Raw genomic sequence first — 19,859 nt, forward strand, 5'->3', positions numbered from 1 at the left:
ATCCACATAAACAAGTGATATTCCATTCATCTGCAGCTGTTCCAAGTGATGTGTCTTTTAACAGTCTAATATGTGAAAAAAGTGATATATCATTTCAGGTTTTTCACATTGGTGTATAGTCTCATTGGTCCCCCAAGATAGCATACCTGGCAACTAATTGCATAATGTCCGCCATTCTTTAAAAAAAAGGAGTAATTTAGTTAGGCAATAATTAGGAGATAAACGTACTGTGTTTGGAAATTAGATGAATGTTCATATCTTGTTTAACACTGCCACTTGAAAAGTATTCTGTCCAAAGAAAACAAACTACTGTTTATTCAATTCAATAATGTGATACCTAAGGGCTTGGTTTATATAATCCCAAGTTCACAATACCGAAACCAGCCTATTGTTTTGTGTGCAGTGTTACTCTACACTCTCTTCTATTATTCCTGTGGATTCACAGAATACATACAGAAAAAAAATAAAAAATTTAACACTAAGTCATAGCTATTCCTAGTGGTATACCTCGTCTACCCCTGAGTTATCTCTCTTGATCCTGACGTCACTGTATTGTTCTCCTAGAACCCTTCATAATTTTTCTGTATGGTCCACATGCATGACGTGCAGAGAATGGAGTGAAATTTTCATTTCAAATCGAGTCTTCAATTCTTCATATATAGATAGGTCAGTTACAAATCACATTCCATTTAATATTCAATCGCATTGCTGTTTTGCATTAATATTATATATATTTCCAACGTATTTAGGATCTGAAGTTTTCCCGCCCTTTTTGATTGACAAGTATGGCGCAGAGCAAATGTTTACAATGTCAGAAATTCGTGGTGGATGTTGATTCCCACTCTTTGTGTGCTTCCTGTTATAAAGACTTACCTTGCTCAATATCGGATCGATGCTTATTGTGTCAGGATATGTCGGAAGACGATTGGTTGTTGATGGACAAATCTCATTCCTTAGTTAGGAAGCGTAAACATTCATCGTCATCAGAATGCTCAAAGTCGAAGAAAGTTCGATATAGCTGCGTTCTCTTTTGGCGGGATTTAAATCCGATATCCAGGCGGCCATGGATAAATCTGTACGGGATATGGAGATGAGGAATGACAAAAAATTTGATCGCCTGTCAAAACATTTGGAAGATCCTGTATTACCCGGCAAGATGGCATACAGCTGTAGGGGCTTGATGGTTGATGGCAAGAGCCGGGAGCCAAAGTCCCTTCCTACGGAAACCAGGGGTGCTATAACTGGAAAAAGTGGTTATCACGCCCTGGCGTACGTAGGAGGCCGGTCCCCTCAGGGGGAGAAGCCTATGGCTTCAAGTGACGGGGATGGAGTCAGCCCAGCCGGCTCCGGATCCGGGATGACCGTGGCTCAGGCCACAAACCCCGCGTCCTTTGTCCCCAGGCGCCAGTCATCCGTGGCTGCTCCCTGTCGCATACAGCCTGCTACCTTCTCCCACGGGGAGACTGGGCGGCTAGGGTTTCACAGGTCTGACTTAAGCCAGGCCACTGGGTTGGCTGCTATGGATAACGGTGTATCAACCCAGCAGTCTGATTTGCACGGGGCTAGCAGTTCAGAGGCTATGGACCCGCAAGGTTATTTTGACACGGACAATCTGCCCTTAATTCCGTTAGTGTCTGATGTGACGGTTCAGGAAGATTTATCGGTGTATCCTTTTTCACAACCGGAGTTTTTCCATGAAAGAAGGCTTGTTGACGGTATAACCTACGGACATGTCAGCACAGAATTTTAAGCCGGGCTGGTCATTTAAAGAAAAGCTGGAACTTTTGCACGGACTTATTCCTAATACTCTACCACCACCGTCGGACGAATAGGAGATAGATATTCCCGTGGAACTCGGATTATCAGGTTGCCTTCCCCCGGAACGGATGCCCAGGTTGTCATAACCACATTCATCATCACTTAAGAAAATGTTGGAGAATTACAACTTAGGCCTTTCTAAGGCAACAAATTTGAATTCTTTGCCTAGGGTTTCTCATAAACCCATTTATTCCATTCATGATCGTGTTATCCCAGCCAATCAACCAAGTTTAGACAAGGACTTTAAACAGTTACAGGATGCTAGAGGCTCTCGTGAATATGCACCGCTCTGTACCTTCAAGAATTGTTCCTAATTGGATACGGCAGCCCGTTCGGCGATTGATACCCTATCTTATTCAAACTGGTTTTCTGCGGGAGTTCTTGTTTTGCTCCCACCGGTGTTTCAAGATTATACGGGAGTTAAGAAAGACACTTTGATTTCCATGACTGCTCAAGAGGTGGTGTTAGCGCATTCCTTTCTGGATGTAGTGTATCAATCCTTAGCCGATGCGATGGCGACTCAAGTGAATATATTGGGACGACTTACAGCTATTGAGCGGATACAGCGGCTAGATTCAGTGAGGAATTTACCGGATGTTTCAAGGGATTTTCTATTGCACCAGCCCTTGGAATCAGATAACACCTTTAATGGACAATGTCAACAGGCTATTGAAGCTAGAGATGCCTTGACGTCGAGGAACTTGAATCAACTTTTGGCGTCGGCTCTTTTATTCCAAAATAGAGGAAGGGCTGACACTAGATCTAGAAGAGGTTCCAGTGTTACGTCTCGTTCTGCTCCATCTTCATCAAGTTGTAGTCAGAACTTTCAGAGATCTGCCTTTGATCGGGCGTCGGATTCAAGAGCACGTTCTACAAATGTGGCTGTTACTAGAGGCTCATCATCATCTAGGGGAAGAGGTAGGGGAGGTAGATCTGATAATAGACTTGAAAGTGTTGAACAAGCTATTTTTGAGAAAACCGCCAAAGTTCAGGATGGAATCAATTGCAAACCTACACACCTTGATTCGTCAGGATTCCAAGTTTATAAGTATAGATCTAAAGGATGCGTATCTTCATATCCCTATTCATCCAAGATCTCGCAAATACCTAAGATTTGCGGTGAACGGTCACAGGTTCCTTGGAATCTCCCCGATTCTGGCTTTTCTTCATCAATGAAGGATTGCGATACACGTCTATCTGGACGATTTCTTGGCAAGGAATGTGGTGACAGCGGTTCTCATGAAGCAAACCAACTTTATAATCCAAGTGTTTACACATCTGGGTCTAATAGTTCATCCTACCAAGTCAGAACTGGTCCCTTCTACGAGAATCAAGTTTCTGGGAGCAATCTTGGACTCAAGAGCAGGCTGTATTTATACTCCTCAGGATCATTGGGTGGAAATATCAACCAAGATAACCAATATGTTACAGACGCCAACTGCATCAGTTCCTTCTTGGATGTCCCTTCTAGGATCTCTCACTTCAATCCAGGATTATACTGTAAGAGGAAGACTAAGGTTGAGAATCCCACAGATCTGGCTCAACCAGTCTCGGATGGAGGACTTGGAACTGCTCATAGCCTAGCCTAGAGTCCGAAGGGAGATATTATGGTGGACGTGAATGTGTTGCCAGGAGTTTCATTACGTCCTCGTTTACCGGATCTGACACTTTATGCGGATGCCTCAAACACAGGTTGGGGTGCACACATGGACATTTGGCAAATTCAAGGTGTGTGGAATCTGTCAGAGGTGAATCTGCATATAAACTGTCGGGAGATGTTAGCACTGTTGAAAGCGATTCGTTGCTTGGGGAATCGCTTGTATGGGAAGAGTCTCATGTTAGTGTTGGACAATTCTACGGTAGTGGCATACATCAACAAACAGGGAGGTACCAAATCTCAACAGCTCCTCGGGATCACTCAGGATCTGTATCAAGAAGTGGACGCTATAAATTGTTTAATCAGAGCGCGCCACATTCCAGGTCGGAAGAATATCCTAGCGGACTCATTATCTCGACAGATCGAGTGATCTGGACCAAATGGACTCTCAAGGAAGAGGCATTCGATTTTAAACGACAGAAGTGGGAAATTCCAAACATAGATTTATTTCCGACTTCCAGGAATTTTCGGATACCAACGTTTGTGAGCCCAGTACCGGATCCATTGCCATGGGCAGTCGATGCCCTATCCATATCATGGGAGGGGATGATAGCCTATGCATTTCCTCCGTTCAAACTAATTCCAGAGGTTCTGTTAAAAATTCAACAACATGACTGTCTAGTATATCTAGTGGCACCAGCGTGGCCTGCCAGACCTTGGTTTCCCACCCTACTACAACTATTGGTGGACAAACCTCTACATCTTCCGTTGTGGCACAATCTAATCAGTCAACCCAAGTCCAACAGAGTTCACAAGAATGTCAGGCAACTTGCGCTACACGTATGGAAGCTATCTCAAGGTCACTCAGGAATCAGGGATTTACAGTTGAAGCTACCAGAGCTATTTCAGAATCCGTTAGACCTTCCACAGCTGCCTTGTACGACGCTAAGTGGCGACGATTCATCCAGTGGAGATGAGAGTGTGGAATCTTGGATGTACCTGTCACCATTCCAGTGATAGCGGATTTTATCTTGTTCCTAAGAGAACAGAAACATTTGAAGCATAATACTATTGAGGGATATCGATCAGCTATTGCTTCAGTCATGGATGTCCAAGGTTTATCTGTGGGCTCGGATACATCGCTTCACAAAATGATCAGATCTTTTCAGATGAAGGATATATCGTCTCCAACGATATTTCCTAAGTGGGATTTAACGTTAGTACTTCAATCTCTTAAAAAATCTCCTTATGAGCCTATGCAGGATGCTGCTGTAAAATATCTGGCATTTAAGACAGCTTTTCTTTTGGCATTTGCAACAGCTTCCAGAGTGTCGGAATTACATGCTATTGACTTTAAATCCATCACTTTTTCGGAAGGATATTATAAGGGTAATGCTATTTTTGAGGGCATTATCTTTTGCAGAAGCCCGAGGTCTCCTTCGTCGGGCAGTTGAAAAAGACCGAGGGTTTCTGCAAATGATAATGCCCTCAAAAATAGCGTTACCGTTATTATTGCTAAAATACATAGAATTTGTGTTGAAAGGAAAAAGGAAACAATGAAGGAATTTGACTGTAAGTTTACACAAATCAACTTCTGACGGGGTTGACTGCCCGAATGCAATTACGTCATCGAACAATTCAAGTGACGTCAACAGAAAGTGACGATATTCGACCTTGGCCTTGCCAAGACCATAGCCTGCAACATGTCAAACTATGTCAGTGTTCGGTTTTGGTCCTTCAACAGCCTTAATAGTGCAATTGTTAAGGTTAGCACAAACAAGAAAGCCAATATTACCGCTATTTAAAGCGGGAATTCGGGTTGGTTTGACCCAGAAAATCTGCCAGTCGAAAGCCAATTAATGTCGAATGAACCGTAAGCCCACGCACCCACTATGACGTCACTTGACAACAGAACTGATAGTGGCCCGTCGTTAAGGTTGAGCGGTCCAATATCATTTGCAGCGGCCCGCAAATTTCTGATAATGGGAGGGCCATTTCATGATAATTCCATGTATTTTAGCCATAAAAACAGATAACTTTTAGAACTGTGCCGGAGTTCATTGCCAAGAATCAAACTTTATCTTGTGGTCCTTTGGGACATAGGATATATCGTATACCTCAGCTTCCTACCTCTACCTCTAGATCGGATAGGACCAGACTTTTGTGTCCCTTACGTGCCTTGTGCTGGTACATTTCAGCGTACTTCCACGCTAGACGAAATCGTCGCAGACTGTTTGTTTCATGTAAAACAAATGTAGACTCGGAGATATCCAAGAATACCATATCTTCATGGCTCAGAAAGACTATATCTTTTGCTTATAGGGATCAGAATCAAGACTTAATTGATCTTAAATTCTCCCCCCATGAAATTAGAGCCCTAGCTTTATCCTTAGCGGCTTGGTCGTCAGTTCCGTTAGAACAAGTTGTGTCTAGTTGTCAATGGAAATCTCCTAATACCTTTATCCAATTTTACCTCAGGGATGTTGCTCCCTCTATTGAAGGTTTACATTCATTAGGACCTTTAGTGGCGACTCAGCACCTTGCCTCCCCCTGACTGCCCCTTGGAGGGGGATGGGGTTGGGGGTGTGGGTTGACCTGGCATCTACATCTTCAGGAAGGATGTCGCAGTGAGAGATGGTGCCTGGGACTGTCTGAGGGTCCACTCAGAAGGATAATGGATGGATACTGGTCAAGGGACAGCATGTAGGAAGACAAGTTGACATGGTAAGAGAATTTACATTTCGATATATCACCTAACCGAGCACAGTATGGACAGAGTTCTAACTTTTGAGCTATGATTGATGGCTTCACGTTAGAATATGATTATGAGCTCAAGGTGGTTACCTAAGGTTGAGTTGAACACAATTATAGTCTAATGATAGTTAACCGGAAGTGACGCCATAGAACCGGAAGTGTCGTCACCCAACTAATTAGTATTACATCATAGAGATTGTCTCTAGGAACCGGAAGTGATGTCATTAGACCGGAAGTGAGGTCATCAAACAGGAAGTGGCATCATAATTACCGGAAGTGACGTCATAAGTTAGGTTTAATGACACAATTCGGGATTCGAATAGAATCATGATATATTCATAGGAATCTAGCATAATCCGGATTTAAGGAGTTCGGAATTATGTAATTCCTACTATTATGGATTAGGATAATCATGATATCTATCATATCAACCATAACTATAGGCAGTTAGAAGACTCTCCATCTCTGGGAATGTATTCCCTCACTGCTACTGACCAAACTGGAGATAAATTATTTATCTCTGACTAAGTCATAGTTATTCTTAGGAGGATGAGTAATCAACTCTCAGTTAGTGGTATAGAGGGTAGTATCTTCCAGGGGTAACCCTCCTTCCTTACTTGGGATTCAGGCTACCATAATCCAGAGGGAATGTTTACGTTATAATTAGGAACAATTATATGTATTGTTATTAATTGTCAGTAAACTTACCTCTGGATTATGGGGAGTAGTTCCCACCCTGTGTCCTCCCCGCGAATTTACCCTTAGAAGATGTCATTGATGTGTTGTTTTTTAGAAAAATTATGAAGGGTTCTAGGAGAACAATACAGTGACGTCAGGATCAAGGGAGATAACTCAGGGGTAGATTAGGTATTCCACTAGGAATAGCTATGATTTTCTGTATGTATTCTGTGAATCCACAGGAATAAGGCTACCATAATCCAGAGGTAAGTTTACTAACAATTACTAACAATACATGTAGTAATTGTTCCTTCTTCGAATTTTAATAAATGTTTTGTAAGCATTTACATCACGTTTGTTGTGTTGATATATGTTGGTGGTCAAGCTGAAGTAGTGGGGCAGTGTTGTATACGTGAGCTGTGAAGCGCCGTGAAATCAGACGCATTTTCAATCCAAAATTGATACTGGCTGATTTTATTGATTGACCAATCAAATTCAAGCATTTCACGTAGCCATGGTAGAATGAGCAATCAATCAATGTATTGGCGTTTAACTCATTAAGCCCAAGAGCCACCTCACTACTCAACACCTGGAAACCCTCGCTGATTGCCCACTCGCTGTGCCAAGACTAATTAGTGCTAGTCACACCTGATTTCCCTGGCAGGTTTCGGGGATGACAGGAAACTGTCTAGTTGTACAAATAAGTCCTGATTGTTTAATTGTGTCGTAAAGATATATGTTGAAAGAAAGCAGGTGTGAATACATATTGTGTATTGCAAAGTTTTATGTAATTTTATTGCAAGTTTCTGTTGTAGACCTTTGGCGGCTTGTACATTTATATTTTATCACAATATGCATGTATTCGTTGTATGTAAGAGATGAGACACACATAAACAAATTCTCTCTCTCATATCATTGTGTGAGGTTTAATTTTACAAAACATCTATAACAATGACTGACTGCATACTGTAGAGAAGAATTTACTTACATACTAAATAATTTTCGAAGGAAAATAGCGAATTTAGCGTAAACATTCCCTCTGGATTATGGTTGCCTTATTTCTGGGGATACCACAGACACATGCAGAAGAAATGGAAAAGGAAAAACAATCCCTAAGTCATAGTTCCCCTGGTAGTATGCCCTACCCCTTAAAGAGTTATCTCCCCCTTAAATCATGACATAAGAGCACGCCCTTTTAAACCTCACAATTTTTCTGTATGTGCTACACACAGGACGTCTCAGGAAATTTGGAAAAGATTCTACTGTGATTCGTTCATCATCAACAATAGTGAAGTTTTTTCTAGATCAAATCTACAGATTGGTCAGTACTATCGCATTGTTGGTGCTACAATTGCATTAATTAACTTTGTGACATTCTTTTTTTTTTTCATTGTGACTGTTTTTTCTTTTTTTCCCCGCTATGGCGCAAACCAAGTGTTTACAGTGTCAGAAATTCATGTCGGATTTCGATCCTCATTCATTGTGTGTTGTGCTCAAGTCTGAGTAATGACGATTGGATCAAAATGGACGCTGCCAGGAATTCTTTTAAGAAGAGGAAATCTTCTGTGTCTTCTGATTCAATTAAACGTGCTAAATCCTCCTCAGACTGTCAGTCTAGTAAATCGGACAATACTAGCAAAAGTAGTTCACGTTCCTCAAAATCCAAATCTTCTGCATCATTGGATTTGGCCGCCATTACTAACTTGTTTAATTCGCTTAGAGACGAACTTTCCGCTTCAATGAACAAACCCTTTAATGAGCTGGAGTCACGTATCATCTCAAGTTTTCTAGTCTGCAGAAGCAAATTGAGTCCCGATCCACCTTATGTCGATCAGACCCGGAGGACACCGGCCAGGGCCATAGTCTAGGGTCAGTACCTGTAGGCAGGTCAGGAGCTCTGTCCCAGTAAGTGGGTCATCTCCTGCCGTCTGAAGCTGAACGCCGATCCTTCGGGGTGAGGCAGCAGCATTCGAGCGGGGCAGGGACAACCGACGGGGTCAGCAGACAGCAGGATAAATCCATGGCAGGGGCCGATGGTAACCTGCTTGTCACGGGGTTTCAGTCGGTGATGGCTGATTCCCTTAATACTTGTGGCAGTCAGCTGATTATAAATAAGAGCACGGATGCAAGCTTGCAGCACGGGCCAAGCAGGCGTGCTACGGATTGTATCGCTGTCACTGGGTCAGACCGGGGTCAAGTTAGGGGCATTACGGCTGGCTTGGATAGCTCGTGCAGCTCGGCTGAAGTTCAGCGGTCGTCTACCTTAGGCATCGGCGGCACGTCTGATCATGCGGTTAGAGAGGTTGGGTCACTGGATATTGACAACCCTCCCATTATTCCGTTAGTCCCGGATTTTACGGATCAGCTCGGATCTAGTGTTTACCCTGTTTCACAACCAGGCATGGTTATGTGAGAGGGCTTAGTGACAGTCCCTTCCATGGATACGGAGGCTGAGGATTACGTACCAGGATGGTCCCTCAGAGACAAGATTGAAATTATTCATGAACTTTATCCATCTACGGTACCTCCTCCATCGGATCAACCAGCGATGGAAATTCCCGTGGAATTGGGGACATCGGGATGTCTTCCACCTGAACGTGTTCCTAGACTTTCTCTGCCACACTCGTCTGTAGTTAAGTCAGCTTTACAAAATTATCATTCACAACTTGCCAAGGTCAAGAATGTATTGGGTTTGCCTAAGGTTTCTCACAAACTGGGATACAGTATTCATGACAGGTTATTACCCACTGCCCCACCTGAGTTGGATGATAATTTTTCTCAACTGGATCCTAGAGCCCCCAAGGATCAGGTCACTCACTTATCTAGCAGGGATGTGCGTGATATAGATATGGCAGCTAGAGCTTCTGAGGACATATTATCCTATGTGAATTGGTTTGCAGTGGGTGTTAGGGCTATGCTTCCTCCTGTTTTTCAAGATTATTCGGGAATTAAGAATGATACCTTAGTGGCGATGTCTGCTCATGAAGTTGCCTTAGCACACTCCTTCCTTGATGTAGTGTACCAGGGGATCAGTGATGCCACGCATACCCAAGTTAATACTTTAGGACGTTTGACTGCCGTTGATCGATCTCAGCGTTTACATTCTGTGAGGAATGTCCCGGATTCATTGAAGGATCAGCTACTTCAGCAACCCATTAACTCTCCTTCCATCTGTAATGGACAGTGTCATCAGGCCATTACCACTAAGGATGCTGTGACTTCGCGTAATCTTAATCAGCAATTAGCCTCTGCTCTAATTGCTCAAAATAGATGTGTTCCTAGAAGTAGGAGAGGTACTCCATCATCTACCATGTCTCGTTCATCCTCTGTGGGTCGTCAGGATTCCTTGCAAAGATCTGCCTTTGATCGTATGTCGGATTCCAGAACACGTTCTAATCCTGTTTTTTCACGGGAGCAGGGGCAGAGTTTCAGAGGGAGAAATAGGGGTAGAGGTTCTTTTCGTTCCTCAAGATCGGGTGGAAGGAGAAGCTGACGCATACGTTCCAAGAACAATTTCCTCCAGCCTTACGAACCAGTATTGTCCACGGCTTCAGAGCTAGATCACATGTTTATGATTCCAGTTACTCCATCCCCTGTCGGGGGCCGAATCTCCTTGTACATAAACAATTGGAGACAGATCACACGGGACCTTTGGATCCTGTCAATTGTAAAAAGGAGTTTTATTTTACCATGGGACAGGCTACCTCCAGTCACGATCCAGCCCATGGGATGGAGATTTTTTCTACAGGAACCATGCCTGTCTGCGGCTACTCAGGCAATAGATCAATTGTTGGAGAAACGGGTGGTAATAGAGCTCCCCAGTCACGATACCTCCCGTGTTTTTTATTCTCCAGTGTTTCTTGTCCCCAAGAAAGACACACAAAAGATGCGAATGATTATAGACCTGAAGATTCTAAACAAAGAATTCCTAAAAAAACCCCCGAAATTCAAGATGTAATCGCTCAGCAACCTTCGCACTCTCATCTGTCCTCACTCAAAATTCATAGTACAGATCTGAAGGATGTATATCTGCACATCCCGATTCATCCACGCTCCCCAAAATATCTCAGATTTGCAGTCAACGGCCGAAGATTTCAATTTATAGTCCTTCCGTTTGGAATATCCCTAGCACCTTGGCTCTTCACGGTAATGATGAATCCTATACTAAACTTTCTCCATCGCTGGAACATCGCCATTCACGGATATCTGGACGATTTTTTGGCAAGGAATATTATCACTCAGACTTTAATCAAGCAGACCAAGTTCATCATCCATGTGTTTACTCATTTGGGTCTAATTGTGCATCCCGACAAATCAGAGTTAATTCCAACTTCAAGAATCAAGTTGTGAGGGGCGATCCTGGATTCTCGAGTGTCTCACATTTATCCTCCCCTGGATCGCTGGTTAATCCTGAAAGACAGCATTCTATATCTCATAAGTGCACCTCCAACATCACTACGCTCTTGGATGTCTCTCCTAGGATCACTAACGTCAATTCAAGATTTTACTCAACGAGGCATGCTTCTTCCTTTTCCACAGAAACTAAAGGAGAACTACTTTGGTGGACCAACGAGGCCAACATCCTGTCAGGAGCACCCTTTCGACCTCCGCCTCCAGACCTGACGATGTACACAGATGCTTCCACCTTGGGCTGGGGTGCACAAGGAATCTTGTCAGACCAGGAGAAGAGTCTGCATATCAATGTTCTCGAGATGTTAGCCATAGTCTGAGCACTCGAACATTGATCTTGGTGTCTCCACAGCAAAGCAATTTTGGTGGCCACAGACAACTCAACCGTAGTCTGCTATGTGAACAAGCAGGGAGGGACAAGATATCACCAGCTACTTCGTGCAACTCAGAAGCTGTTTACAATTGTTGACTTGACCAAATGTTCAATCAGGGCACGTCACATTCCGGGCAAGTTCAATATTCTAGCGGACTCTCTATCCAGGCAAGACGGGACAATTACAACCGAATGGACTTTACACGACGAGGCTTTCAGGATGATCTCACAACGTTGGGAGACTCCGATGATAGACCTATTCATACCTATACAAACTTCCAGTCTACATCAGTCCAGTTCCAGATCCTCTAGCCTGGGCGGTGGATGCCCTTTCAATCTCGTGGGACGACTTGATAGCTTATGCCTTTCCTCCCTTCAGGCTGATTCCGGAAGTGCTCAGCAAGATCTATCAGCACAACTGTGTATTATATCTAGTGGCTCCTGCCTGGGCCACGAGGACGTGGTTTCCGACCCTACTGGATCTCCTCATCGACACACCGATGTTACTTCCAAATTGGCACAATCTCATCAGTCAACCGGAGTCGAACCGATATCACAAGAACATTCAGCAACTTCAACTGCATGTTTGGAAGTTATCCGCAAGTCACTTCGACAGCAGGATTTTACAACAGAAACCACTGTGGCTATCTCTCAATCAATCAGATCTTCCACAGCGTCACTGTACAATACCAAATGGGCTCGATTCATCAAGTGGAGAAGACTGCATCAGCTCTTAGATTCTCCCATTATTATTCCGCAAATTGCTGAATTCTTACTCTATCTTAGGAAGGAAAGGAAGCTTAGACATGGCACAATCGAAGGATACAAGTCCGCAATCGCGTCGGTGTGTGATATTCAGGGATTAGGTGTGGGATCTAATAATTCTCTGCATAGGCTTATCAGATTTTTTCAAATTAAAGATGTGTCTACTCCTGCCATGTTTCCAAAATGGGAACTCTGTTTAGTGCTTAAATCATTACAAAGGACTCCATATGAACCACTTCAGAATGCTTCGCTAAAATTCCTCTCCTTCAAAACAGCGTTTCTTTTGGCCTTTGCTACAGCTTCGAGAGTGTCTGAACTACATGCTCTAGACTTCCGTTCAATTGTGTTTGCGGATGGATATAAGGAAATCACCTGCAGAGCTATTCCTGAATTTATTGCCAAAAACCAGTCTTCAGCTTCGGGACCTTTAGGTCAGAGAGTGTACAAGATCCCGGCTCTTCCAGATACATCGTCTCGATCAGACAGATCAAGACTTCTTTGTCCAATTCGCGCTACGATGGTATATTCAACGTACGCACAGTTTTAGACGGAATCATCGCAGGCTATTATGTGGGATTCAGGCAACCATAATCCAGAGGGAATGTTTACGCCTAAATTAGGAACAATTACAAGAATTGTTAGTAATTGTTAGTAAACTTACCTCTGAAATATGGGGTTTAGTTCCCCCCCTTTTTTCTTTTTGTCCTCCCCGCTAATCATTGCAGAAGAGTCTGTTATTCATAAAAATTGTGAGGTTTAAAAGGGTGCGCTCTTACGTCTCGATTTAAGGGGGAGATAACTCTTTAAGGGGTAGGGCATATTACCAGGGGAACTATGACTTAGGGATCGTTTTTTCTTTTCCATTTTTTCTGTATGTGTCTGTGGTAATATTATGATAAGGGTCTGGGGTCCAAGTGATTGTTCCGGTGAAACACCTTATCTAACTGGCGTGCTGGTCTGCTTGGGGGAATTAACTCAGCAAAAGAGTCCCGAAGTCACAAGAAGCTAATCACACTTTTATTTACAAGAACGGAGTAACATGGGGTGGCCACAGAGAGTCGGTACAACCCTCTGGGCTGAGGGCTAAAGCTGACCTGTGTTGGGAGTCTAAACCCTACTCATCGACAAATGAAGATAGAGACATTTTATCTACAATTAAAACAATAAAGAGATTATGATTGGTTGACTGATACAAAAATTGGGTGTAACCTACATTAGCCTATCAAATACAGAATATACTAAATGGGGTGGGTCCTTCAATGACCAGACAGGACAATCACTCTTAATCCTTGTTAATCCTAGTTTAACTGGCACTAATCTCGATGGCACTTTTACTGGGTGCTTGGATGCTTACCCTGGGCTAGATCTCAATGAGCCTAATCTGATGTGTCAATTACAGGTGCTTGGATTACAATAGATGCATTTAATCGTCTGGTCATAACTCTGAATTACTGAAAGGGTTGCTAACAGCTTGAGTCCTCAATACCTTAGGCTAGGATTTTATCTTGGATATCTGTGAAATTGTGTAGCCGTAATTTATACCTTTTTCAATAGTATGTCTGTGAGATGAGTTTTACAACTTTTGACTGGAGTCTTTCTCTAAGCTATTACTAATATTCTATATTTATATTTTCCTAATATCTGAATCCTAATATATTGCTTGTAGTGGTAATAATGAATAATGAATTTTGTATGAATTATTATTCCATGATAACTTCCCCACTGTCTGAAAAAGTTTGGTCCCCAAACTTGGACAAAAAAAAAAAAATGCTTAGATGGACAATGGTATAAACTTAGTTAATGGATAATGGTAGAATAGTAAATGGTAATTAGATTGTCTCTTTGGTACTGGGGCACAAGTTCCTTCTGCTGTCATCTGGTCGTCTGGATGTGGAATCGGGCTTGTCATGGCTCTGTGTACTGGTTCTTTATGTTTCCAGGAGGCCTTGTGATGGTTCCACATCCTGATTTTGGAGTCGACTTCTCCATTATCCCATGCAGACAGATGATTTACATGAAAAATTCAAAACAAAGAGAGTTAGCTTGCTGCCAACAATATACATGTAACTATTTTGGTTTGTGCGGAATAATGCATACATAAAGATACTTTTCCTGCAAATAAATTGTCTATTAGTGCATTGTAAGAGGTGACTTTTATGTATTGAAGTCATGACCTGGAATAATGCATGGGCAGTTAATACAACGTACATGGGGTGATAAACACATAAATGTCATGTATGAGCAAATATATATATATGTGCTTGTGCTTTTAACAAGTGCATTAGTTCATTGAATCCATACATATACATATTGTGTTAAGAACCATTTGTTAGGTACCTTGTTAATTTGATTGATTGTGTTAGTCTTTTAAACATCTTAATTTGTTTAGGGACTTTTTTATTTTGTTTTATTTTATTTGATTTTAGGTTTAGGTTTACCTTGATTTATCAGTCTGAGTTTACTTCACTCAGTTTTGGTTCATTGTAATTCAGCTCAGCCTGTACGCTTGGCTGAGTTTCGGCTTACAGCATTTTCGCATTATTGTTTGGTGCGGCTTATTTTTGCTTCCATTTCAAGCATTGGTTAAGTTTGTTCGCCCGCACGGTTTATTTCGCTTTTTCGTTTGCGTTGCTTATATTTATTCCGCCGGTCGCGATTTATTTTCGTTTGTTTCGTTGGCTAAGTTTGTATAAGTTCACTTTGCTTTTGAGATTGGTTGATCAGATCAATGCTCAAAAGTTGTTGTGATGCAAATAACTCAGATGATCAGGCTGATGCCATTTGTTCACAACTAGTGTCATCAGGTAACACAATGTGAAATGACTTGACACAAAATTACCTACCTAGAGCTTAACAGTGCAGTTTATTGAGGAGACCTTGTACCTTTTGCAGGTATATGGCTATCTGGCGACCACAGGTAAATATCGGGAGTGAATATTGATATGGTACCATGGGTCTGTGACATTCGTGTGATACACAGTATTCAAATGTGTACATGCCATTAGGTAATGTTGTACGTCTGGATTCATAGATTGGATATACATCTGGATCAATCTCATCTCCAGGGTCGTTAGTTTCGAACCACTTACAGAGATCATTCCAGCTGTCATTGATGTACTCTTGTATGAGTTGGGGAGGAACAGTTTCAAAATAAGTTGTTCGGATACGAGGATCATTTTTGTCGTAGCTATACAAGACCTTGACATAGCAGTCTCCTTGAACTATTTCTATGCCCACAATTCTTTTTACGTCTTTATCGAATTCTCGTAGGTGCCTTGGTACCATTGGATATGGTTCGACGTCTAATTCTGGTTCCGTAGTGGTCGATTGCTGTTTGAAATTCTTTGACAGCACATTGACTGATTGATTGTCTTGTGCTGACTCTCTTTGGTTAAAGAATTTGTGATTTTTCAGTGGCCGTTTTCGTCGTTTTCCCGACATATTTTTCTTGACATGAAATTCTCTTCGAATTGAGTCCGGAATGGTGCTGCCATATTCCCATGTGTTTCCTCTTTCTGGATCTGTCCATTTCACCCTGTAGTATATTTTGTTGTTTGCTCTCTTGGAAGCAAGAATTGAGTGAATGTCATCAGGATTGAAAACCTTGGCGTCATTGCTTGACGCTGGTTGTTGTGCTGGTTGTTGAACCTGACTTGATCCTGATTGTGGCCTTGACTTTGGCTGATGATGTTTGCTGTTTAGTCCTCTTTTTCCCTTGTTTGTATTTCCTTTCTTCTTGGTTGGGTTACTTGGACCTGGGGGGCTCTGTTTCTGGTTTGGAACAGTTGTACTTGGTCCTGCTGAGCTTTCCTGAATTCCTTTCTTCTCTTGATTAGGATTCCTTGGATTTCCTGCCTTAGTTTTTGAATTGACTTCCTTACCTTTAGGTGATTGATCCTGGGTTGAACTTGTTGACTCTGCATTGTTGCTGTCAAGTTGTGGATCGCTCATTGGTTCCTCATTGTCATCTATGACGTCTGAATCCATATTGTTGCTGTTGTTGAGGTATGGTTCTGGTGGATACTGTGGACCGATCAGCTGGATCGAAATATGGCTTCAGACGGTTGGCATGGACCAATGGTTTGTGCACTTTGTCGTCAGAGCCGGGCGTAGTTTGTAGGTGAAATTTGGACCTAAATGAACAATGTAATAACTGCCATACCACTTTTGGTTAACTTGTTGCAGAGGCCTTTTTCTACTTTTTGACAATATAGCCAAACTCTTTGACCTGGGGAGAAATCTGGCTCTTTAGCCTTCACGATTGTATTGCTCAGAATACACCTCCTTTGCTCGAGCAGTGTTTTCAGCTGCAATAGTCCTTGTAATTTCTAGCTCCTCAAGCAAATTTGAAAGATAGCTTTTGTTGTTGTGGCCTAAATTTTCCTTTGGAATTAATGAAACATCTTGTGGAGCTCTCTATTTCTCGGCCGAATAGCATAACAAAAGGGACTTTTGAGTTGATGAATTTGGAGCCATCCGATAGGCCATCATGATGCCTGGAAGAAACCGGGCCAATCATTTTGAGTTTTGTTACAATAGGCTCTTAGTGATTGATTGATGTAGGAATTGAGCCTTTCTACACAGCTATTTGTTTGGGGATGGTATGGGCTGGTATGAGTGAATTTGATAGCCAAAAGTTCACAAATAGCCTTGATTAATTTTGACATGAAGTTCTGACCTCTGTCTGAAATTAAGGTCCCTTGGAGCCATACCGACAAAATATTTCTCTCACGAGAACATCTGCTACCTCTGTGGCTTCTTGGGTTCTCAGGGGAAAAGTTTCACACCATCTAGATGCTGCATCGGTGATGACCAAAATGTGCTTGTACTTGTCTGGTGTTGTTGGCAAGGGACCAAGGATGTCAACATGCCACCTGGTGAAGACCTCTTCCACAGGTAGTGGACGTAGGGGTGCCTTCTTGCTGTGGTAATGCCTCTTGGTCTGTTGACACACTTCACATGTCTGGACATTTACACGCTGCAATTTCGGTGTACATCTTTGGCCAGTAGTATTTTGGTCTCATGGTGTTGTGCATCCTCTCTTTTCCATGGTGACAACCGCCAAACTCGGAATCGTGGTAGGATCTCAGGACCTGGTTCCTCAGAGTTCTTGGAACTGCCAGCTGTTTAATGAATTTGTCCGCATGACCCTTCTGTCTCTGTGGAACAAATCTGTATAGGATTCCTTCATCTATTTCAAAGCTGCCTGCTTCAATAAGGATCTTTTGGCGGTCCTTTTCATTTTCTGGAAGGACATCATCTTCTTTGTAGTCAAAAATTTTGGTAAAATCTGGACAAATTCTTTGTAGATGACGTAAGTTGGGATGTGCATTAATATTTACCTCAACCATTGTGGCTTGTGTGACATCGTCACTTGTAGCTTGTAATGCTGCAACAACGTTTGCTGGTACTGTTTGGTAGTCCTCTTCATATTCAAAGGTGACAGACAAATGAGTTGTCTGTGATTCACTATCTAAGTGATTAATACTTGGGATGCAATCATCCTCAGTCTGAGTTGATTGGGTGACCTGTGAGGATAATTGCGTGCTTGCTGAAATGTTGGTATGGCTTCTTTGCTCAAGTGAAGTTACTGTGAAGACGGTTTTCTCAGCATCTTCCTCTGTTTGACTTTGACAGTTAATATTTTGCTCATATTCCCTGCGTGAGAGAGCATCGGCATTCCCGTTGGCTTTGCCGCTGCGATGAACAATATCAAAGGTGTAGGTAGACAGTTCTAAAGACCATCGGCCTAACCTACCTGTGGCATCCTTGATGGATTTGAGCCATTTTAAGGCGATGTGGTCTGTGTAGACAGTGAATTTGGAATTTGCAAGGTATGGACGAAATGATCTAATGGCTTCAACTAAAGCTAAACCTTCTTTTTCTGTAATGCTCCAATTCTTCTCGCTGCCGTGAAGAGCTCTGCCTCCAAAAGCTATAGGATGTTCATTATCCTTCTCATCTTTTTGACTCAAGACAAACCCTATGCTCATATCGCTGGCATCAGTTGCGAGAAAAAATTCTTTGTCAAAGTCTGGATAAGCCAGAACAGGTGTGTTACATAGCATCTTTGAGAGTGTGTTGAAAGCCTGATCACACTCAAGTGACCACTGAAATTTGGTTTCTTACCAGTTTCTGCCTCTGAATGCTTTTTTAACAATGCATTCAATGGCACTGCTATTTTCGCATAATCTTTCACATACTTTCTGTAAAAGTTTGTGAGGCCTAAAAATGAGCGAATCTGTTTTTGTGATTTAGGTATTGGGAAGGTTTTTATTGCTTCGACCTTTTTGTCATCAACTTGAACACCTCCACATGATAAAACATGACCAAGAAATGAAACCTTGTCTGTTGCAAAATTGCATTTTGATGGCTTCAGTGTTAATTTTGCCAGTTTGAGATAGTAGAAGACTTGCTCCAAATGTTGAGATGTTCTTCAAAGTTTTGCTGTAGATTATCAAATCATCAATGTAAATCAACGCAACTTTGAAAAGCAATTTTCTTAGCACTTTGCTCATGAGTTGCTGAAAACAAAGTGGAGAATTAGACAAACCCTGGGGCAAACGTTTGAATTGATAAAGGCCTTGATGGGTGACAAAAGCAGTTTTATGCTTTGAGTCTTCGTGTAATGGCACTTGGAAGAAGCCATTGGCAAGATCTAACGTGGAAAAAAATTGTAGTTGGCTATTGCCGATGTGATCAACAACATCGTCAAAAACAGGGAGTGGCCATGACATGGGTAATGTGACAGAATTTAATTTTCTGTAGTCACAAACAAATCTATATGATCCGTCACGTTTCTTAACTAAGATGATCGGGGCTGAATACATTGAAGTTGACTCCTCAATTAAATCATATTTGAGAAAATCTTCTACAAGTTCTTCAGTGACTTTTTGGAGATGCGGAGATTGACGATAAGGCCTACACTTAACAGGGGGATGGTTGCCCGTGTCAATGACATGTTTCGTGCATGTCAGTTTTCCCTAAATCTGAAAGGCTTGTGGAAAACATGTCTCTGTTTTGTCCTAAAAACCTGAGTAGTCTTTGTTGTTGGCCTGACGTCAGTTGTGTCTTGGTCAAGTCAAATCCTAAGTCTTGAGCAATTTTGACGTAATCCCTAGTGTCATTGTCTGTTGTCCTAATGTCAGTGTTAACTGAATTTATTAAAGGTTGGTCATAGTCAATTTCAAAGATAGAGTGGCTGTCAATGTAACTAAATTTTCCTACAACTGTACCCTTATCTAAAACTTTTCTTCTTGGGAAGGATTCATAAGCCTCAAATGTAGCAGTTTTCTTATGCACTTTTGAGAGGGTCCTACCACCTGCTACTTCAGAATGAGCAGTGAGGGAGGCAATTGGTTCAATGAGGATGAAGGAATCATTGTTTGCCTCAGGCAGTCTTACCTTGAAATGAATTTCACTCTGAGGGGGAATATATATCTGATCTATTGTTTTTGCTAATCC

The 19,859-nt window shown here is 42.1% G+C and overlaps 1 protein-coding gene across 1 annotated transcript in view; it reads left to right on the plus strand.

The window, feature by feature from the left end:
* The window catches only part of LOC124282195 (ankyrin repeat domain-containing protein 26-like), an 895,780-nt gene that overhangs the window by 506,042 nt on the left and 369,879 nt on the right, over positions 1-19,859 (plus strand). The gene's annotated exons all lie outside the window — the stretch shown is intronic.

The sequence above is a fragment of the Haliotis rubra genome, unplaced genomic scaffold (assembly GCF_003918875.1).
Source record: "Haliotis rubra isolate DU_JTF1 unplaced genomic scaffold, ASM391887v1 Scf295, whole genome shotgun sequence".
In the NCBI taxonomy this organism is placed as follows: domain Eukaryota; kingdom Metazoa; phylum Mollusca; class Gastropoda; order Lepetellida; family Haliotidae; genus Haliotis; species Haliotis rubra.